General features: G+C 46.8%; 1 protein-coding gene across 4 annotated transcripts in view; it reads right to left on the reverse strand.

Moving 5' to 3' along the window:
* The window catches only part of HTR4 (5-hydroxytryptamine receptor 4), a 101,315-nt gene extending 82,569 nt beyond the window's left edge, over positions 1–18,746 (reverse strand). For all 4 annotated transcript variants that reach the window (XM_010718921.3, XM_010718917.3, XM_010718918.3 and 1 more), the window contains exon 1: positions 18,688–18,746. The gene's annotated coding sequence lies outside the window, so the exon portion shown is untranslated. The remainder of the gene's footprint in view (positions 1–18,687) is intronic.

Genomic DNA, 18,746 nt, shown 5'->3' on the forward strand with positions numbered 1-18,746 from the left:
GCTCATTTCTATGTCCTAACACAAGCTGTGGGGCACAGGTCTGGAAAGGGTATTCAGGGAAGGGATGGGGATCTCTAGGGCAGAAGAATGGAGCAAGCTTATATAAGTGTCCCTCGGTGGGTGAGGCACCTATCCAGGGCAGGATCCAGCCACTGAGATCAAGCTCTGCTTAGGAAGCACGCCTGTCAAGAAGTGCAATTCCATAACCAGCTGTGCAGAGCTGGGCACCTCCCAGGATGCTGCTGCTGTTTTCAGCTTCTCTTCAATTGAATTACCAAGTTACTGAATCATTCCCAGGTCACTAAAAGTGAAGAAACCAAAATAAACTTGACACAGTGAGACCTTGAGGGCTGACCCTGAAGGCTGCTCTTCTTTGGATAAAACCGTGGCACTCCTGATGGAGGGAAAAGAGTAAATGAGCACACAGAGCAAGCTGCTTCCAGCAGGTTATTTCCAAAATAAGAATGACAGGACACGCTTTAGGTGGGCTATGAGTTCTCATCAGCCAGACTTTCCAGGTAAAATAAGCTGTCCAGACACTAATTGAGTCTGGCACCAGACACCCAGCAGCTATGAGACGTTACATGGCTCATTTTCTACAGTTTCATAAAGAACTGTTATTTCAACCAGCACACATACTTTGACCGAGTGCATTTTTAAAATTCTGCTCATATCAGACTGCAACTCCCTGAAAAACGGCATGAGGCTGGTTTCTGTCAAACTCTCTACTATGTAACCCATGCCATCACTTTCCTTGTGCTGGGGAGCAGGGCACTGGCTTACTTCATGTTGCCAGTGAAGTGCAGTTTCATAGAATCACAGAATCATTGCCCAGGGCCCATCCCTCCTGGCCCTGTGCACCTCCAGGGATGGAGCACTACAGCTCCAGGCAGCACTGTCAGCACCTCACTGCCCTTTGAGTAAAGAATTTCTTTCTAACATCTAACCTAAATCTCCTTTTTTTTTTAGTTTAAAGCCATTCTCCTTCTCCTATCACTATATGCCCATGTAAAAAGCCAGTCTCCCTCCTGCTCTGAAGGGAAGACATAGATCTAGTAGGCACTGGATGCCAGAGGCTTCACTCCTTATTTCTGGTAGTTCCGGAATGTGCATCCCACTGGGGATGAGATTTGCTGAAGCAGCAGGCACTACCCTGGACCAGGCATCAGCACCTCAGTTACTCCCTCACTCTGCTGCATGACACAGAAGAAAGCCTGAGCACAATCTGTTTGGCCAAGGCTTCTACATGGGACAAAGTGGTGCTGTGCTAGGTGGAAACATTCACTGAAGTGAGACACGGAGACTGTGGCAGGCAGCTCTTAATGTCAAAGCAGGAGGAAGGATGCTAAAAGAAGAGCTCAAGATACACCAGGTCCCATCCCTGCAGCACAGAGAAGCTTCCATACCCACAACTCCATACAGAGGCAGGAGTCTGACATCACAGCTGCTTAGCATTTGCAAAAAACACTGCAATGAGAAGCAAGGGGAAGCTGGTAGCTATGGGTACGCAGTCAGGAATTAGAGCAAATAGTAGAAGTACCACACAAATCTGCAGGTGCAGAACAGCTTGATTTTGAGCGTATTAGGAAGAAAAGAAATATTACAAGTTAGGCTGATCAGCCAGAAAATGGTAGAGTTGTTGATCATGATTCAGGAAAAGCAGATATGGCCAATAAATACTTCTGTGCTATTTTTAGGAGCTATATTATGTGGTGATGAACTTTTCCATCCCCACAGATCTCAAACAAAATGTTGAACAGCAATTACTAATGGTAGCCACTTCAAAATTAGCATGTCCAGATATTGTAACATTGCCTTTACAAAGATTTTTCAGAGGCCTGGGTGAGGAACTTTACAACTATTGGTAAACTTTGATCATCAGAGTTAACAAAAAAACCAATATTTTGAAATAACGAAATGGACGATCTAGGCAATTATAAACCTGCCAATCCAAGACTGATCCCCAGCACAGTGATAAAATGCCTCATAAAGAGTGCAATGCATCAAGAATTAAAGATGGGAAACAGAATTTGGCAATACAGTATGGATTAGAGGAGAATAAACCTTGCTATCTTTCTGTTTTCAGGGCTAATCAACAGCATTATTGCAGTAAGAAGTTGCTGTATACTCTGATCTCAAAAAACATTTGATTTGGTACTACTTTCATATAGAAGCAAGTACAATATCAACTCAGTACAAGGCTCCTGAGCCAAGTTAAACTCAGTATAGTGAGGAGCCTCAAATGTGAATGCAAACTGGGAAATATTGTCCAACAGTTCTGGTTCTAATGTGGTCCTCTGAGAATCTGTTACTGGTTTCCTGATACTCATTTTATTTTTTCATCTGTGTCATGGAAAAAATATTGAAATTATCATTTAGAGTTCATTTGGATATATTTTGCAAGAAAACAATATGCATTTGTGTATAGCCTAGGTGAGGCAGCCAAAATAAGGAAGTACGAGCAGGACAAGAGCAATCTGGCTTTGGGAATAAATAACTCTGAAAAGGACACGAGGTCCCTGCTCATTGCCGCTCATTTCAAGTTCCTAATGCCATTTGTTATGGCTAATATAATTCACAGGAACATCTTGAAATGGGAATGCAGGTAACCAGGCTGCAGTAGGCTGCTCCATACTGATGTTGGCATTTAAGAAAGATGCTGGATAGCTGGAAATGCATACCAGAAAAGCCACGAGGCTTATGAAAGAACTGGAAGATGCATTTTTACAATGCAATTTTTTTGGAGAATAATCCAGTTAGTTTGTTCCAGGACAGGCTGAAAAAGGGCTTAGCATATCCTGTACGTATACATTCAAGAAGCAGGATGATACTATTCAGTGGCTGAATACTTTCTGGGGCTGAAAGTTGAATCCAGGCAAATTTAGACAAGTAAGAAGCACATATTTGAATTGCACTGACCACAGTCCAGCAGTGCAGTATGACTGAAAACACTCCTATCAGAAGGCAAATCACTGCAGATAATGGCAAGGTGAGAGCTGTGAGCTGATTAGAGGACAAGAGAGCACAAAGTGGGAGCTGCTCTGGAGAACCTGGCTAATGGAGGGCAAAGTGCAGACTGGAGAGATGAAATTGCAACGTGGGGGTGTTGCAGGAGCACCCAAGGATTGAGAAACGCATTCACTCTGATGTGTGTGGCAATTATTTGGTAGCTATTTGCCATCTCTAGTCACAGATTTCAGCCCTTCAATCTTGAAATACAGAAGATCATTCCATGGAAGCAAGATTCAGCAGAAACCTGTGAACACTCATAACTGATTGAGATATTTTCTTTCCTTTCACATACAAAGCACCAAAGTCTCACTGCCTGTCTAAGCAAGAGAAACTTCTGATGCTCAGACAATAGGATTCTGGAAATCTGATGCTTAAAATAGAAAGAAGGGGAAAAAAAAAAAAAAGACAAACTATAAACCTCAGCTTGAGGAACAGAACTTACCTTCTCTCCATTCGTAATAGGAGAGAAAAGCATTACTCCTTTGTACCCCCCCCCTCCCCCCCGAGACTCCAAGCTTTTTCAGATGAGATGTAATCACTCTAGAGAGCTGTTGGGAGCTTTTGTTCAAGATTTCATGGATTTCATGCAACTCAGAGAGAAGCAAGTGCCACTTGGGAGCGTCCTGTCACACTAATTGCTGGGATAAAGGGATGCAAAGAGAAAGGTCTCTGTTCCCCAACACTGCCTGCCATGTCCCTGCTTACCCAAACGCTTGCTGACTTACTGGTGGCATTCAAGATGAGGTAGCCAACCACACCAGACACTCTAATTATAGCATGACCTGTTACTAATTACTGTTTGACTAACCCACTGCTGTTGTATTATCGTGCTAAATGAATGATATCCTCTGGCAACATTTACAGAACTAATTTCCCATTCAGCCTGAGGAGCCAGAGAATGAACAGAGGAAAGAGCTGAAGGTCCCACACACCCTGGAGGACTGCTGAGCAGGCTGGGAATTTTCTGACCATGGCATTTTCAAGGCATTGCACCAGTATTGTCAAACCCCAGATGTTTCATTGCATCATCATGCACAGTTTGGTAAGACTGCTGATCAAATCAGGCTGACAGGTCCGCTCCTTATTCTCAAGTGCAAAGCATCTCAGACTTTCCAGCAGCCATAGCCACCTCTAGAATGACACAGTCCTAGGTGTGCAATACTCACCCCCTCTGGCACACAGAAACGTTGCAGAGAATCACAAGCAACCATGCTGTACTTTTTCTTAAAATAATGGTGAGCTTTCAGCTTTGTTTCCCCTTTATAACAACCTGTTAAAACTACAGCAAGGTAAATACTACAAAAATACACATTCACATATTTAAACAAACATTCTCCTGTTTTTGGGTTTGCTTTCTGTCAATATCCTAGCAAAGGAAATGACTTTCAAGAAAGCTCATGGGAACAGCAGGGTTTGAACCAAACATTGTGCATTATTCATTACTAACAAGTTCTGAGTGTGCAAAGTCAAGGAATGGCTTTCAGTCATATGCACTCTGAAGTTACTGATAGTGAGGTCTTCCTAATTCTTGAGTGCAGCTGGACTTGAGTGTGCTAAATGGGTGTGGACGTCACCCTGTGCTCGCTGCAGGAGGCACGGATGGGATGCTCGGTGGCACCAGGAGTGCCAGAAGTTTGTTATTTTGAAATCTGCTGGTTTTAAGCATGAAAAAGGGTCGGTCACAACCAGATAAACCAGCTTAAGGAAAGAGCTGAGATTTCTTAGATTCTGTATCTCAAACACCTAAGCCATGCCTTTGTGGGTTAATCCGGGGGGCTGAAGTCTGATGTGGACATGGAGGTTATACATCTGCTTCATCTACAAGCTATCATTCATCATTTTTATACCAATATTCCCTTACTTCTGCCACAGTGTTGGAGCCTTGCTCCTCGGTGATCTCAATATTTGTTATGCCCAATCCTTGTTGAATCCAATATCCATCAGCTGGGGTCTGGGTGTGACCAGCTCTGAGCAGAGAATCTGAACTATGCCATAGGAACTGGAAAGCAAAGTCAGTGAGTGTCACTGAAGAAGATGCAGAGGGGAATTTGCACCCTGCTCAGCACATCCTTGGATGCTCCAGACTGAACTGTTTTCACCACATTGTTTCCAGGTGCATACAAGGCAGCACAACAAGTACACAGCTGTGGGGGATAACACAGCACTGCTGCACACTGTGGAGCTGCTTATAAGTGCACAGAAAGAAGCTTTAAAAGTTGCTATTGTGATTTTATCCTCCCCTTATGGAGTACAGTGATACACAATGGAGAAGGATGAGCTGCAGCCTACAGATGCAGTTTAATATTTTGAGACCGCTTTTAAAATTTTCTATGTGGGTGTTTGCAAAAGGATCTATTTTATATCTCTTTTTTTTCCCCCCAGTGCTAATGAAACAACCAACTTTTACTCATACTTACACCATCCATTACAAAGTAAATTAAAAAAAAAATCTACTTGTCCTAATAAGAAGTTGCAATAGACAAAATTAGTCAAAAATAAATGTTCTTGTCGGGAAACAAGTTCCAGATGTGTCTGCCAGCTGCAGTATCTAAAGGTCCAAAATACAGCCTGGATACATGGAAAGAAATGTCACTGTTGTTGAATCAAAGGCAGATAGTTGCTTGAGAGGTATTTCTATTCAGTTTCCCAGGGCTGGAGCAGAAAGTCAGGTAAGGCTTGGTTCATGTGATGCTAATGGGACAGTCCCAAGTCCACACAAGGAGCTGGGTGTGAGCGGAGCTGGGACAACAAAGGAAGAGCCACAGGGAAAGGACAACAGCAGGGAGTGTGTGCATGTCCCCTGCTCACTGCTGGCAGAGCCTCTCTCATTTAGTGGCACAAGCCACGACAGCACTGAGCATGAGGTGAGCTCAGGGCAGGAGTCAGCAGCACAGCAGCTGGAGCTCCCTGCAGAGGAGTGCTGGGCTGGGGCAGCTGTGGGCGCTGTGCTGTACCTGCTGCCTGGGGTGCTCAGCCTGCGAGATCTCATGCCAGGATGAGCTTCTCTGTGCTCAGCACAAGAGCTCTGTATTTTGTCATTTGAAGGAGAGTTCCCTTCCCTGAGCTATGCCTGTTATCCTGGAGATAACTCATTTCTGAGGTCTTGTGGGCTTGTTTGCAGACAGGCGTCTGGGGAGCACCACCTGCCCTCTGGAAATGATGCTTTGTTGGCACAATTCGGTTGACCTTCAGTCAGCTTAAATACAGAAAGCCTAAACAAACATTATTATAAAGAGAATTTTAAACACCTATTTCCTTGTGTTGTATAACATACGAGGTGGGGAAGTTATGGATCCACCTGCAAGGACAAGCACTGCTTATAGTATAAAAGCATCGGCACGTGCTGCTTGGGTGCATGCGAAGATACCCTGTGTGCAGGGTGAGCTGCCCTGGCTGTCCCTCCACTCTCTCCAGGGTGTACACCTGGGCATAACCTGTGCAGCATCCACCCCAGCTGCACCTCTAGCTCCCCAGGTCTGCCCCATAACCTCTCCATTGCTCACGCAGCAACATACAGGAAAGTGAGCATTAGCTCAACTCTGTTAGCTCTGACCATGCTTCAAGCCCACAAGTTTACATGAATCCAGATTTGAAGCTTATGGAAGCACACACCGAGACTGCCCTCACATCTCTGTTGGAGCAAATAGAGCGAGGCAGCCTGGGACCACACACATCTCGTGCCCGGCTGCTCTGGAGCCAACCTGTGCCAGCCACCTCCACTCAGTGGCTGAAACCTTCTTTTCATGTGTCTAGATAAATGGCCTGAGAGGAAACCGCAGTGTTTAAAAGAAGTAAAGCAGAACAGTGAGAATGGCTTCAAACAGCTATAAATAAAAGCAGGGCCCTCCCAGAGTGCCAGAAGCAGAGCAGGTACAGCTCTCTCCATCCCTCCTCCTCCTCCGCTCCCCTCTCCAGCACAACACAAAGCACAATGGCCGTCACAAAGATGATATTAAACTTCAGGACTGTCATTCTTAGTTTAGGTCCGATCTCCACACAGCTCACACCCTGTGGTCACGAGGCAGTCACCACTTACCCTGCACCAGGCTGCACCAAACAAAGCCTTTGCAAACTCAGCACCATCCGATCAAACTGCTACAGACAAACTAAACAGCAGCTCCTGATGGCTATAACTGTTGGAACGTTTATTCACTCTATGAGCAAATGAATGCTTTGGAACAGTTATGGATAGTAACACCAATGGATAGTAACAATTGTCTCATTTTAAGAAGCTTTTACGGAACTTGGTAAACTTCTGTTATTAAACATAACTTCTATCTTCTGGACAGTCACAATTCCTTTGGACTGGGATTGCTGCACACACTGTGCTTTTCATTAAGACTGAGCTCCTGTTTGTCCAAAAGCAAACCCTCACTCTAAGAAATGGACTTATATTTGCCCAAAAGCAGGAGAACATCTTTAAATCTCTTCTGACTCTTCTTGTGTTCCTTGGGAAACCTTATGGGAAGCGGCCTCTATTTAAATGTACCAAGAGGAGAGCTCTGTGCACACATTCCTGCACACCCAAAGTCTGGTGGACAAGGGGGTTGGAGAGAGAAACAAGGAAATGCATAAGAACTTGGGACAAAACATGTACAGTGGCTGCAATGAACCCCGTGCTTTTCTTAAAGCCCATCGGACCTCGAGCAGCTCCCTCAAGGATGTGGGAGTTGGCTGGCTGTTTCCCAGAGCCTAAGTTCAAAACATGGCCTCACTGTGGGCCGTGCTGCTCACTGTGATGTCAGCAAGAAGAGCCCCATTCCCTTTCCAGCCACGCCAGGAACACTCAGGGGTGAAAGCCATCATTTTCCCAGATTGACCCAGGGAAAGCCTGACTTACACTGCGCTGGAATCCTCTCACATTACCTCTGTCCCTGAGTACTGCTCGAGCTGTTCACTCTCTGCAAACCTTCACAATCCCTCCATAGATATATTTGTAGTAACATACTTCCCCACATATATTTTACCCTATAATTTCATGATTCATGCAGCATTGCACTTTTTCAGTGGGTCCTAACCTGCCTTTTCAGGAAATTATTCCTTAGGGATGTCATAACCATGGAGCTGATTCTTTCCCTACATCAATTCATCCTATTTCCTTCATTAGAATTGAATGTGATTGCTACCAGGACAAGAGATCCAGCTAATGGAGCTGTGGCAATAAAATCCCCGCAAATCTCTTAGAACTGAATTGTAGCTCACAGATCTCCAAGTGCTGCTATCAATGACTTGTTTTTATCATAATTGTGGTTATTAATATTTCATATTCATCACCAAAAAAAGTTTAAGTGAATAAAAAGTTCTACAAATTCTCTTCCCCATCAATATTCATCGCTTCTCATTCACCAGCTGCTTGGGGTGGGCTGTGTCTGTTCTCCGTGCTCAGCTGCATGGGAGGGGTAAAACCAAAAGAATGCATGAATCCTAACAAGCCATTAGCATGAAGGAGCTCGGATGATAAACAGTTTAGCAGTAACTGGGTTGGTTGCCTCATACTTAAAATAATAATAATGAAAAAAATCCAGAAAAGACATCAATAGTAAGCAATACATGTATGTAGGTAGAACAGACAATGCATAAATAATGTTCTTTGCCAAATGATTTTTTCAGCTGCATAATGAGCTCCTAGCAGTGCACGAGAATTTTGGAATGCACTCATGAATAAACGGCAAACTGAATTAGATGCTCCAGCCCATTGTATTAGCAAAATTGTTTCTCATTGACTTGCAGGACAAGGCAAAGATGTGAATGTTGTTCTGGGCTACAGTGGGGCCATCTCTATGGCACAGTGATGAGCTTTGTGCCAGTCCTGCCTCCCAGCCATCCCCTGACTCCTTGTGCCACACAGCAGCTGCCTCCAAGCGCCATCAAGCTCAGACAGCTGTGCCAGCTGCAGCAGGATTTAAAACAACTACGAGAAAAGACAAGAAATAGTAAGAAAAGGCTGAAGAATGTAGGGTCTACAATAGAGGCTGGGAAGGGACGGGGAAGGTCGTGCTGCAGCTGCTTTTAGATGTGAATTGTATTTATAACCAATTGGATCTTCTGTACTAAGGCTTCCTGCACAGGTGACTTCCTGAGATCCTTCCTAACAGCCCTGATGCAAGAAAGAGGTTTTGTTGGATTTGTTGAAACTTACTAGAACAGTTCATCAAGATGCCATCACTTGCAGTGCCCCTTCATGCTCCTGCATGCAACTAAGAGCCCTGTGTGCTCTGAGCTGATGAGTACCACGACCTGTATGTGTTCCTCAATGGGAATGTGGGCCTTGCTATTCTTGAACTCAGCACTCTCAACTGCATTAACATCACTGAACTTGTTTCCCAAAACTGCTTTCATTTTTGCACCCTCTCAGCTGTACACACAGCTCTCAGTCACATGCAAAAACCACTGAGGTTGTAAATAAGCAGTAAGTAATTACTCCCCCACTCTTCACACGGAGGACATCGAGCCCACAGAGCACTCTCACACAGACAAGTCACCCAGCAGTTTCAGGCTTTACTGCTTCAGACAAAGGCTTCCAAAAGCCCAAACGGTCCGGCTGCCACCATACTGGAGCATCTCTCTTTTCCAAACATGCAGTTCTCCCTGCTGCTCAAATTGCAGACTGTTGGTTTGGTGTAGGTGGGGAAGAACAGCCTTCCCAGGAGGCCCCACTTGGACTTGTTACTCAGGTCAGAAACGCCCTGGCCTACAGAACCTGTGAGAGTGACCAGCGATAGGAGCTGAAGCACCAGTATGCTGTACTCCAGGCAGTGCAGCACACTTTCAGAGCTTTTATTTATTTATTTCTATACAGCTCTGATTTCAACAAAGAGAGGCTATTTCAAGCTGATGCTCTGCTCTGTTCAGCAGAGCTGCCCTGAAGCATGGGATCACATTTCCCCTGGGAACCCTTAGAAGCCCTTAGAAGCTCTTGGCATCAGCCTGCAGCCCTGTGCAGGGCCAGCCCAGCTCCTGCCCTGCTCTGTTCCTGTTTCTGATCCTGGTCCTTCCCTGTTCTTGCTCTGCTCCTGCCCCAGCTCCCATCATGACAGAAGGTGGAGGAGGGCAAGGAGGGCAGGATGAGGGACAGGCAGGGGAGTGCCCTCTGAGCCTCCCAGTTGTACAGAGCTGGCTTAAAGCTTTTCAGCAGCACAGATTCCTCCCCATCACTTCCTTGCTTTCTGAAGACAGGGCAAGTGGGTCCCTCAGGCATAACCCCTCAACTGCAAGGATCAGAGGATGTCTGTTAGGTCACAGAGCATTAGGAGGAAATGTCAGTGTCACCTCTGTGACGGTCTTATTTTTTTTTTTTTTATAAGGCCAGGTCTTGATGCCTGTGCTTACAGCATAGCATTTAATTCCTGAGGCAGTAACAGTCAAGGAGCAGCTCAAGGAGAGAAATACAGGTTGATAAAGCAGAGCCCAGCTTTCCTGGCCCTTTTATCAGTCTGTGTCTCACTTCCATCCCTCCCCCTGCCTCAGCCAGTCCCACTGCTGTTTCATCTTATCCCATTGCTAAAAAGCATCCTTATTTAAAGCTATGGATTAGGTATTTAATTTTCCCTTTGTGCAGTGCTAAGTTGCATCATGTCCTTCTATGAATGACCCAGAGGCGAATTTTCAGCACGTTTGGCACAAGCTGCTGTCTTAACATAGAAAGGGATGCTATCAGTTCCAAACGCTGGTTGAGAATAGCTCGGCTCTTGCCACACCAGTTACCTCTGAAATATGTTCACTCGAGGAACCAACGGGCAGCAGTCAGATGTTTTCCTGCCTGCTTTTCATCACTGCTCATCAGATAGCAGCATACAGTTGGGGAAAGCACAGGGAGAGAGTCTGAAACGTGAGAACTAATCCACCCTCAGAAGAGGAACTGATTCTGCAATTTTTTTTTCCTGCTTATCTTACAGTAAATAAAGAATTAAAGAAGATTGCTGAACATCTATCCATTCAGGCAGCAGCTGAATCTCCTGCTAATTGCTTTGGGATGCTGAGAGAGGAGGGAAAGTGTTGGGACATGACAATAAGCAGTAAATGCTGTGATTGGCAACTACCCACAACCTTGCATCTGCACATAGGCCACTAACAATAGAAACAGGGGAAACGTTCTTATAAAGACCTCTATGTAGCAAGAGAAGGTGAACTTAAGAAAAATAGCCTTCTTAACAGGGAGAGAGAAAAGGGGAAAGTCGTTCATCGACAACTGGCTGAGCAAACAGAGCCCAGCCTCTGGGTAGGTCTGTGCTCACAGGGAGGAGCATCCTAATGGAGAACAGTGCCCAAGGCTTCCAGCAGCACCAGCTGAGCAGATGCGGTGGAGCCTCTGTTCACCATCATCAAGTCAGCAGAACCAGTAACCAAACAGTTTTTCCCTGCGAGTTTTCTTTGTGATCTTGGCTGTTTTTCACAAACAATAACAATGAAATAAAAGCAGATTACACTGAAATCAGACTTTTCCCACAGGAAGTTCCCACTTTTCATCTAGAAAAGCTTTTATGAAAATAAGTCAGATCTGTCATTTCATTATTCCAGCTCCACATTTCTCTCTAGGCAGGTGGGAGAAAAGATTCTTAGGCCATGGAGAGACAAACTAGGCAGGGCGAGGGGCTGAGGCAGACCCTGAGGAGCTCTTTGATCAGAACCAGCTGTATTTTAGCCTCCTGGAGATGGCATTCGGCGACAGAGATTCCACATTCTCCTTATGTCCTCTCCTGGGGGAAGACACACACAAGTGTTCCTACATCCTACCCTAAATCTGGCTGCCTCCCCGCGGTGAGTTGCCTTCCTGCCCCCAGCAGGCACACAGACCATTATTGCTCTCCTTTCAGCAGAGCTGCCCACACCATGCAGCACCACGATTCCATCCCTGCTCTGCTGCTCCCCACACACCCCAAGCACTGCCAGCTGCTGCCAGTGGGACTCAGCACTGCCTGCCGAGGCCAGAGAGACACGTTTACAAGAGGAGAGGCTCCAGATAGTCTGGCAGCATCCCTCCTGCTAACAGCAGTGCAGATAAGTGGCACTGCCTTCCTTAACTCAAGTGGGAATGAAATCCCAACTCACTCGCTGCTTAATAAAGTGCAGAGAGGCAGAGGAATTTAAACTCCAGCTAGGTTTTCCCTAAGTGAAGCTCTTGCAGAGAGCAGCCCAGAGGACAGCCGGAGGGATGAAGCCATTCCCACAGGACACCATGGGGGATGTGGATGCTCGTGCTGCCCCCCACCAGCGCTATTTTTGCCTGGGTTTGGAGCACTCATGAGGGATGATAAGCAGTGCATGCTCTGTTTGTCATTTTTCTCTGCACATGCCATTGGGGTGCTGCTGTTTCTAGCCAGGCTTTTGGAATTCTTCATCACTTAAAAATGTTCTCCTGCGCCAAGATCAAAGCTTTAAGTCTCTCTTGGGTTCCCTAGTTTTGGATCCCTGGTCTGAGGGCTCTCATTGCTCGTATTTTTACGTTGCTGTTTTAAAATCAAAAACAGCAGTAATAATAAATGTCTGTGGACCTAAAGAGTAGTGAAGGATGAGATGGTTGCTATAGAAGAGGGATGCGGCTGCAGAAGGGAGAGGAAAACTCCACAGAACCAAACATCCCAGAATCACTCCATCTCCGTCTAGTGGTGATGCCAAGGGGGGAAGGTGAGGGATCTCCTGGGGTGGCAATAAATGCAGATGATCCACAGAGAAGCAATCAGTCTGCTGCCAACCGTTATCTCCTGTGCCAAGGATAAGTAATGGTGCTGCTCCCAGAGCATGGCCCTTCCCACTGCACGGTGCTGGGCAGCCAGATATCACCGTGTGCCAGCAGCTGCTTTTCCCTCATCCTTCCTTCCAAATTCTCTGTGATGTCTCTTACAGAACTCATGGGAAGTGTAATCTGCTGAGTAGGGGATTTTTTTCCATGCAATCTGTATTTACCAGCCAGCTTTTGTACACCGAACAATGACAGCGTCGTGAGTTTAATGACAGTTTATTGGCATCCCATTGTCATGGCATTGTAATGCATGAGATCACTTCAGGCTCCCTTCTGTGATCATTCCAGAATAAAGACTTTTAAAAGTTACTGTTGAAGAGGCTATCAACGCTTCCAGGCAAAAACAACCCGAATCTCAATGTCAGCACTTCTAATGCATCTGTTTATGTCAAGAACAAACACCTTAGGAAACCACAAGGCCACAGCCCCCAGAACATCTCATACAAGGTATCCCAAGGGATTGCTGCAGGTGTTACAGGGAAGCTCTACTCAAGGCTCTTTGACGCTGATGGGGGCAAGGCAGGCAGAGCTCAGCACCTATGACCATGCTTTCCTCCATGACCCAAAGCCTTGTTTTGCACAGAGGTACCCAAGCTGCCCTGCCTCCATGGCAGACTGTCACCTGCACACTGTGGTGTCAAACGAGGAGACCATTTTGCTTCCTTCTGGTCAGAGTTTCCCAGCAGGTCAAGGAAAAGAGAGAGATCAAGGGCAGGAGAGAGGAAATTCCCTTTTTCTGGTTTCCTCCTTCCCTGGTTATTTCTCACATAGTGCAAGAATTGTTTGCTTTATATCCTATTAAATGTAAACAGGGGTGCAGATAGAGCTGCTGTTTTCTTTCAAGAGCTGTTACTGCATGGATCTATCAATGAATGAGCCAAGAGGAGTGCTCACAAAATCACGCGCTCAAAAAAGGTGTCTTTGTAACTAGATTTGTGTCAGCTCCTGTGAATTTCCCCTGACCTACAAAGCTCCTAAGTGAGAGGATGAAGGCAAAGAGGAGGAAGGGAGGTGAACTCCTCCTACCAGCAGCAGCTGGGCTGAGGGCAGAGGGGAAGCTCAGACTCACAGCTCTGCACATCACAAGCACATCCAGCCCAGAAGAGTCCCATGCACCCCGCAAGTGTCCCACAGTGTGCTGACTCTATCGTCCCTCCTCAGAATAAAGTTTTTTTCTGTAAATCTCTTAAAACTAAGAAGCGTGCTGAAGACCCAGATACTCAGTCACCTGCTACCTGCATCATCCCTCAAAAACACTGGCTTCAGAGCAAATCCTGCAATCCATTCAAAAAAGACAGGTGTTTCTTTAACTGTTTCTCAAGACCTTTTGGTTTCTGATGCTCAGTGTACACACACTCTTACCAAATTTGGTTTAAAAGACAGCTCAGATTCAGCTTAGATCAGTTTCTTTTCAGTGCATTAGAGCAACACGAGCCACTCTGAGATCAATTCTTAGAAAACCCAAATTTAAAAAAGCAAACCAAAACAAAAGATGAGATCTTGCTTCCTTTGAGCCACCAGTTTTCAGTCACAGTTTCAACACTTCCCAGTGTAACCCTCAGTAAACTCAGGCTCTGTGTCTCGCTGGAACAGTAGAAAACCAGCCTGGGGCTTCTCATCTGACAGATGCTTTTGAAATTCATATTTATTGACAAAAAGATGGAGCAGCTAAAATAAGCCCTTTGCTATTCTGTGTAAAATAAGAATAAGGCAGGCTATATAAATGAACTTGCTTGAGTGAAGTTGCTTAAATATCTCCAGGGATGGAAGATCCACCAGCCTAGAGCTCAGGCAGGCTGTCCTGCAGCTGTTCCCTCTGCCTTTTACCCACAGGTCTTCCCACCACCACAGCTGTCAGGAGCTGCAGTAAAAGATGGCTCTGAGGTCAAAGAACCATAGAACCGTAGTATTGTTGAAATTAAAAGGGACCCTTAAATGCCATCTGTTCCGTCTCCTCTACAATGAACAGGAGCAGCCACAGCTCCATCAGTGCTCAGAGCCCCTCCAGCCTGTCCTTGGTCGTCCATCTCCAAGGATGGTGCACCCACCACCCCTTTGGGCAACCTGTGCCTCACTACCCTTATTGTAAAGATCTTCTTCCTTATATCCAATCTAAATCTCCCTCTTTTAGTTTGAAACCATTTCCCCATGTCCTATCACAGATGTATTGACCTTGGGTGGGCTTCAACGAGCAGCAGTTCTCCAGCACTTTGTTTGGCAATGGCACACGTGTGCCTGCTGACATGCAGAGCACCAACTCCTCCTGGCTCCCCAGCTGAGAGAACCCAAAGATTTGCCTGCTCTCCATGCCCCCAGACCCTGCCACTTTCTGGGCACACCAAGGAAGGCATCACTTAGCCTAATGAGAAGAGCTTAGCATGGTTCATCAGTGGGGCCCTATTCATCTCTCTCCAATCCAGTAAATGGGACCTCGTGTTGCAAGGCACCCACTGATCCTAATAGCCGTGGTCATTGAGCAAGACCTCTTCCCTCCTCGCCTGCGTCCCTCTGGCCCTGCACCAAGCCTGATGTCTCATCACACAGCAAGGAACAGCCTGGAGCTGGCCCCAAACAGGGGTCAAACCACTGCCTGAAAGCATTTCCTTTCATTCCATCCTCCCAGACACTTTTATATGGGCTATTTGGAAACCCTCACAGTCAAGTGTGGATTTTAACAGTTGGGTTGCTTTTTTGTTTTTTTTTTTTTTGTCTTCTATTATTATTAAAGTAAAACAACTGGGTGGGTTTTTTGTTTCGTTTTGTTTTTTTGTTACTATTCCCTATAGGAAATTTTGGAATTAATCATGAAGACATTTCCTTAGCTACAGTTTTTCTTTTGTTTGTGTTTTTCGTTTGTAGATGGGAGAACAGACAAGATGATCAGAGAAGTCCTTTTCTGGCTTAAAAAAATGCATGGATGAAATTGGTGGTAATATTACTGTCAAGTGGGCAAGGTTTTCAACCTTGGAGCCTGCTTTTCCATGGATTAGCACCTCCAGAGAGCAGCTGCTCCTTGGGTGATGAGCTATCAGTGGCACACACCAGTGACACAGGGTCAGCTGTGACCCAGGCACTGCCAGACTACACCTGGTTCTGCTGCTAAGCACTAACGAGGGTTTGGAGAAGTCCTTTCTTCCCAGCACTCCTTCTAAAAGAAAGTAATGGTGCTGTTGTCTTTAGGGCACAGAGTTAAAAAAAAAAAGCTATATATAAGAACCATGGAATCATGTCATCATAACTACTTGTGCTACTCAGCTATCTGGCCAACACCTTTTCTTTGCTGAAAGTCTTATGACAACAAGAGGGGGGGGAGGGCGGGAAGGGTGATTTGGAGAGTAACCCACATACTTGAGCTGCTGGGCTGGATGAGACCGAGCTGCACCTCACCTCTTACTGCACAGCATCCAGCCCATCTCCATGGGAACTATAATAAGGGCAGAACTCATCTTCGCCATCTCAAACCAAAGCAAACCCAAATAGTGAGCCGCTCTGCAAGATACAGGGAGCAGCAGCCACTGCAACACCGCCATCAGCACATCTGTCTCTGGGGAGGAGAGCACCTCCTGCTGGGCCCCCAGCTGACTCCTTAATTGCACAAAATTGTCCAAGTTGAATCTGTGCTCTTGCACAGCAATTTGCTCTCTGCTGTGCATTGCTGCCCTTCTTGCTGCAACCCGCATGTCTGCAGCTGCCTGAACACATTGGGGTTGGGGGGGAGGGGGAGGGCTGAATTAGATTATTTGCTCTAATAACAATAAGTCTAATGGAATTATACAACATGATCAGAGTAAAGTCAGCTGCTCTAAAGCCCCGGTTTCGGTTTCACATTGGCTGGGAGAACCAGCGTATGGTGCATCCCCATCCAGCCCCTGACAATCCCTGTTCTGCAGGAACGCAGCAGCCCACAGCTCAACACACAGAGAATGGGGACACCAGGAAAGTCGTTCATGCATGGTGAGAAGTGATCCCGTGCAGAGAATGACTGTCATTTGGTGCTCACCTCCATCCTTTCCAGTTAATGGGCTCAGAAATGTCAGAAGATTAATTAATTAAAACTCTCAGGAGCTCAGCGATGGCTGTGCCCCAACACACAGGGCTCTGTCAGTGCAGCACGCTGGTGGCCGGGATGTTTCACTGCAAAACTCTGTGTCTACAAGGGTGCACTACAGTGCAGGGTTTCAAGGGGTTTCCGTCAGCTCCGCATTGGAATTATTGAGAGCAGCTCCACTTACACCAGCCAGACACCTGCATCTGTGAGCCAACCCAGGCGTGGGGCCCATCACCCTGCCCCATCCTCTGCTCATAGCACTCAGTGACAGTTCTGGCTTCAAGCATAAACCCAACACCAAGATTTCTGTGTAGTGTGGCATGGCACTTCAAAGTACAAGGCAGCATGGTGCCTCTGTGCCCTCGTGGGCACACAGCCCTGCAGCACGCTGGTCCTGCTGCTTTCAAGTCAGTGTTTACAAAGTCCTGGGGAAATTAAACTATTTAAGTCCATCCCCAGCAAGGGACTGTTTAAAGAAATAGGATAAACATACCTTAGTGTGTAAATACTTATTACTGAAGCAAACACACAGGTTCACGCACGTTTGTTTTGCAGCACAGTTGATGGCAGTGCTGAGGTCAAGCTAGGGGAGCAAAAAGGAAACAGCGAGGCCATTCCTGGGCCAGGTGCTGCTGGTCTCTGAGACCGACCACAGCCCTGCTGCCCATCATCCCACCTTGAGCGCAGACTGAGCCGGCTCCTGGAAAACTGCATCTTGCTATGCAAAAGTATTCAACTGCTAGAACCCAGGGCAGAGAGAACCGTGATTTTTTGAGAGGGATTTCAAGCATTTTGTTTTTAAAGACAAACGAAGTCATCATGACATCACGTTTCAAAGCACTGTCCAGGCCAACTGCCACAGCTGCCTGGAGCTTGCAGTCCATAAACCAGGACCACTCACCCTCCAAGCTGCCCACAAGCCACAGAAGCCTACAGCTGTGCCATATTTTAATTACTCACCCTTCTATGAAGTTTCCATAGCGGAAGTTGGTTTTGGAGCTAGGAGGAATGTGTCAGGGGTTTGAGGAAATGATACCAGTTTTCTTTCACAGATACAGCTCCAGATTCTCTCCGTCTACCTGAATGCACTGAGAAATGGATAGGGCTCCTGCTCACCCCCTCGGCTTTGGAGTGAGGCTGAGCCAGGTTCAGCAACAACTCAATGCTTGGCCTCAGCAGCGTGGGCTCAGAGCAGATACAGACCTTGGGCAGCCTGGCTGTGATGGGGAAGGCTTCACACTACAGACCCTGGGATGTGACAGTCAGAGCACAGAGCTGCCTGAATTCCCATAGCTCAGGTCCTGGAAAACACTTCCCTTCTGCATCGCTCCAGAGATGTTTCCTATTCTTACAAAGCTCAACAAGCCTCTCTACTCGGGAACTTTCTCAGCACCATCAGGTTCGCGTTCTGCCCCAGCTGGAACACCGTGGTTCCTTCCTGTAGATCGCTGCTGGCAGTCCCCGCAGTTTGCACAGTATCACCCACCGCACAGATGCAGCTGCTCAGAGCGAGCAAGCACACACTGCGACGGCAGATATCGCTAAGACACCTCGGGAGGAATCCCCCCCTCTACCTGGCTGCCTATCTGCACGCACACATACATACACACACACACACCGATCCTCCCCTCCAGCTCCCTCCGCACCATCTCCGTGCCAAAGCGCTCCCAGCCGCCCGCACCACCCCGCACACAGCCGCCCGATGCGCGATTACTACGATTTCCATTCACAACCGAACGGACACACGTGCTTTTACACAGATGCGCTCCCACAGAAACACGGTGTAAATAAAACGGAGGACGGCAACAGCGCACCGACGGAACGAAGCCGGGCTGCCACCCCCCGCCACTCGGTGCCCGCTCGCGGTTTCGCGCTGCTTACTGCTTACCGTCCCCGAGCCGGAGCCCGGCGCACGCCGCAGCTCCGCGGGCGGTTCGCGTCCTCATC

This window comes from Meleagris gallopavo, chromosome 15, assembly GCF_000146605.3.
Source record: "Meleagris gallopavo isolate NT-WF06-2002-E0010 breed Aviagen turkey brand Nicholas breeding stock chromosome 15, Turkey_5.1, whole genome shotgun sequence".
Lineage (NCBI taxonomy): Eukaryota > Metazoa > Chordata > Aves > Galliformes > Phasianidae > Meleagris > Meleagris gallopavo.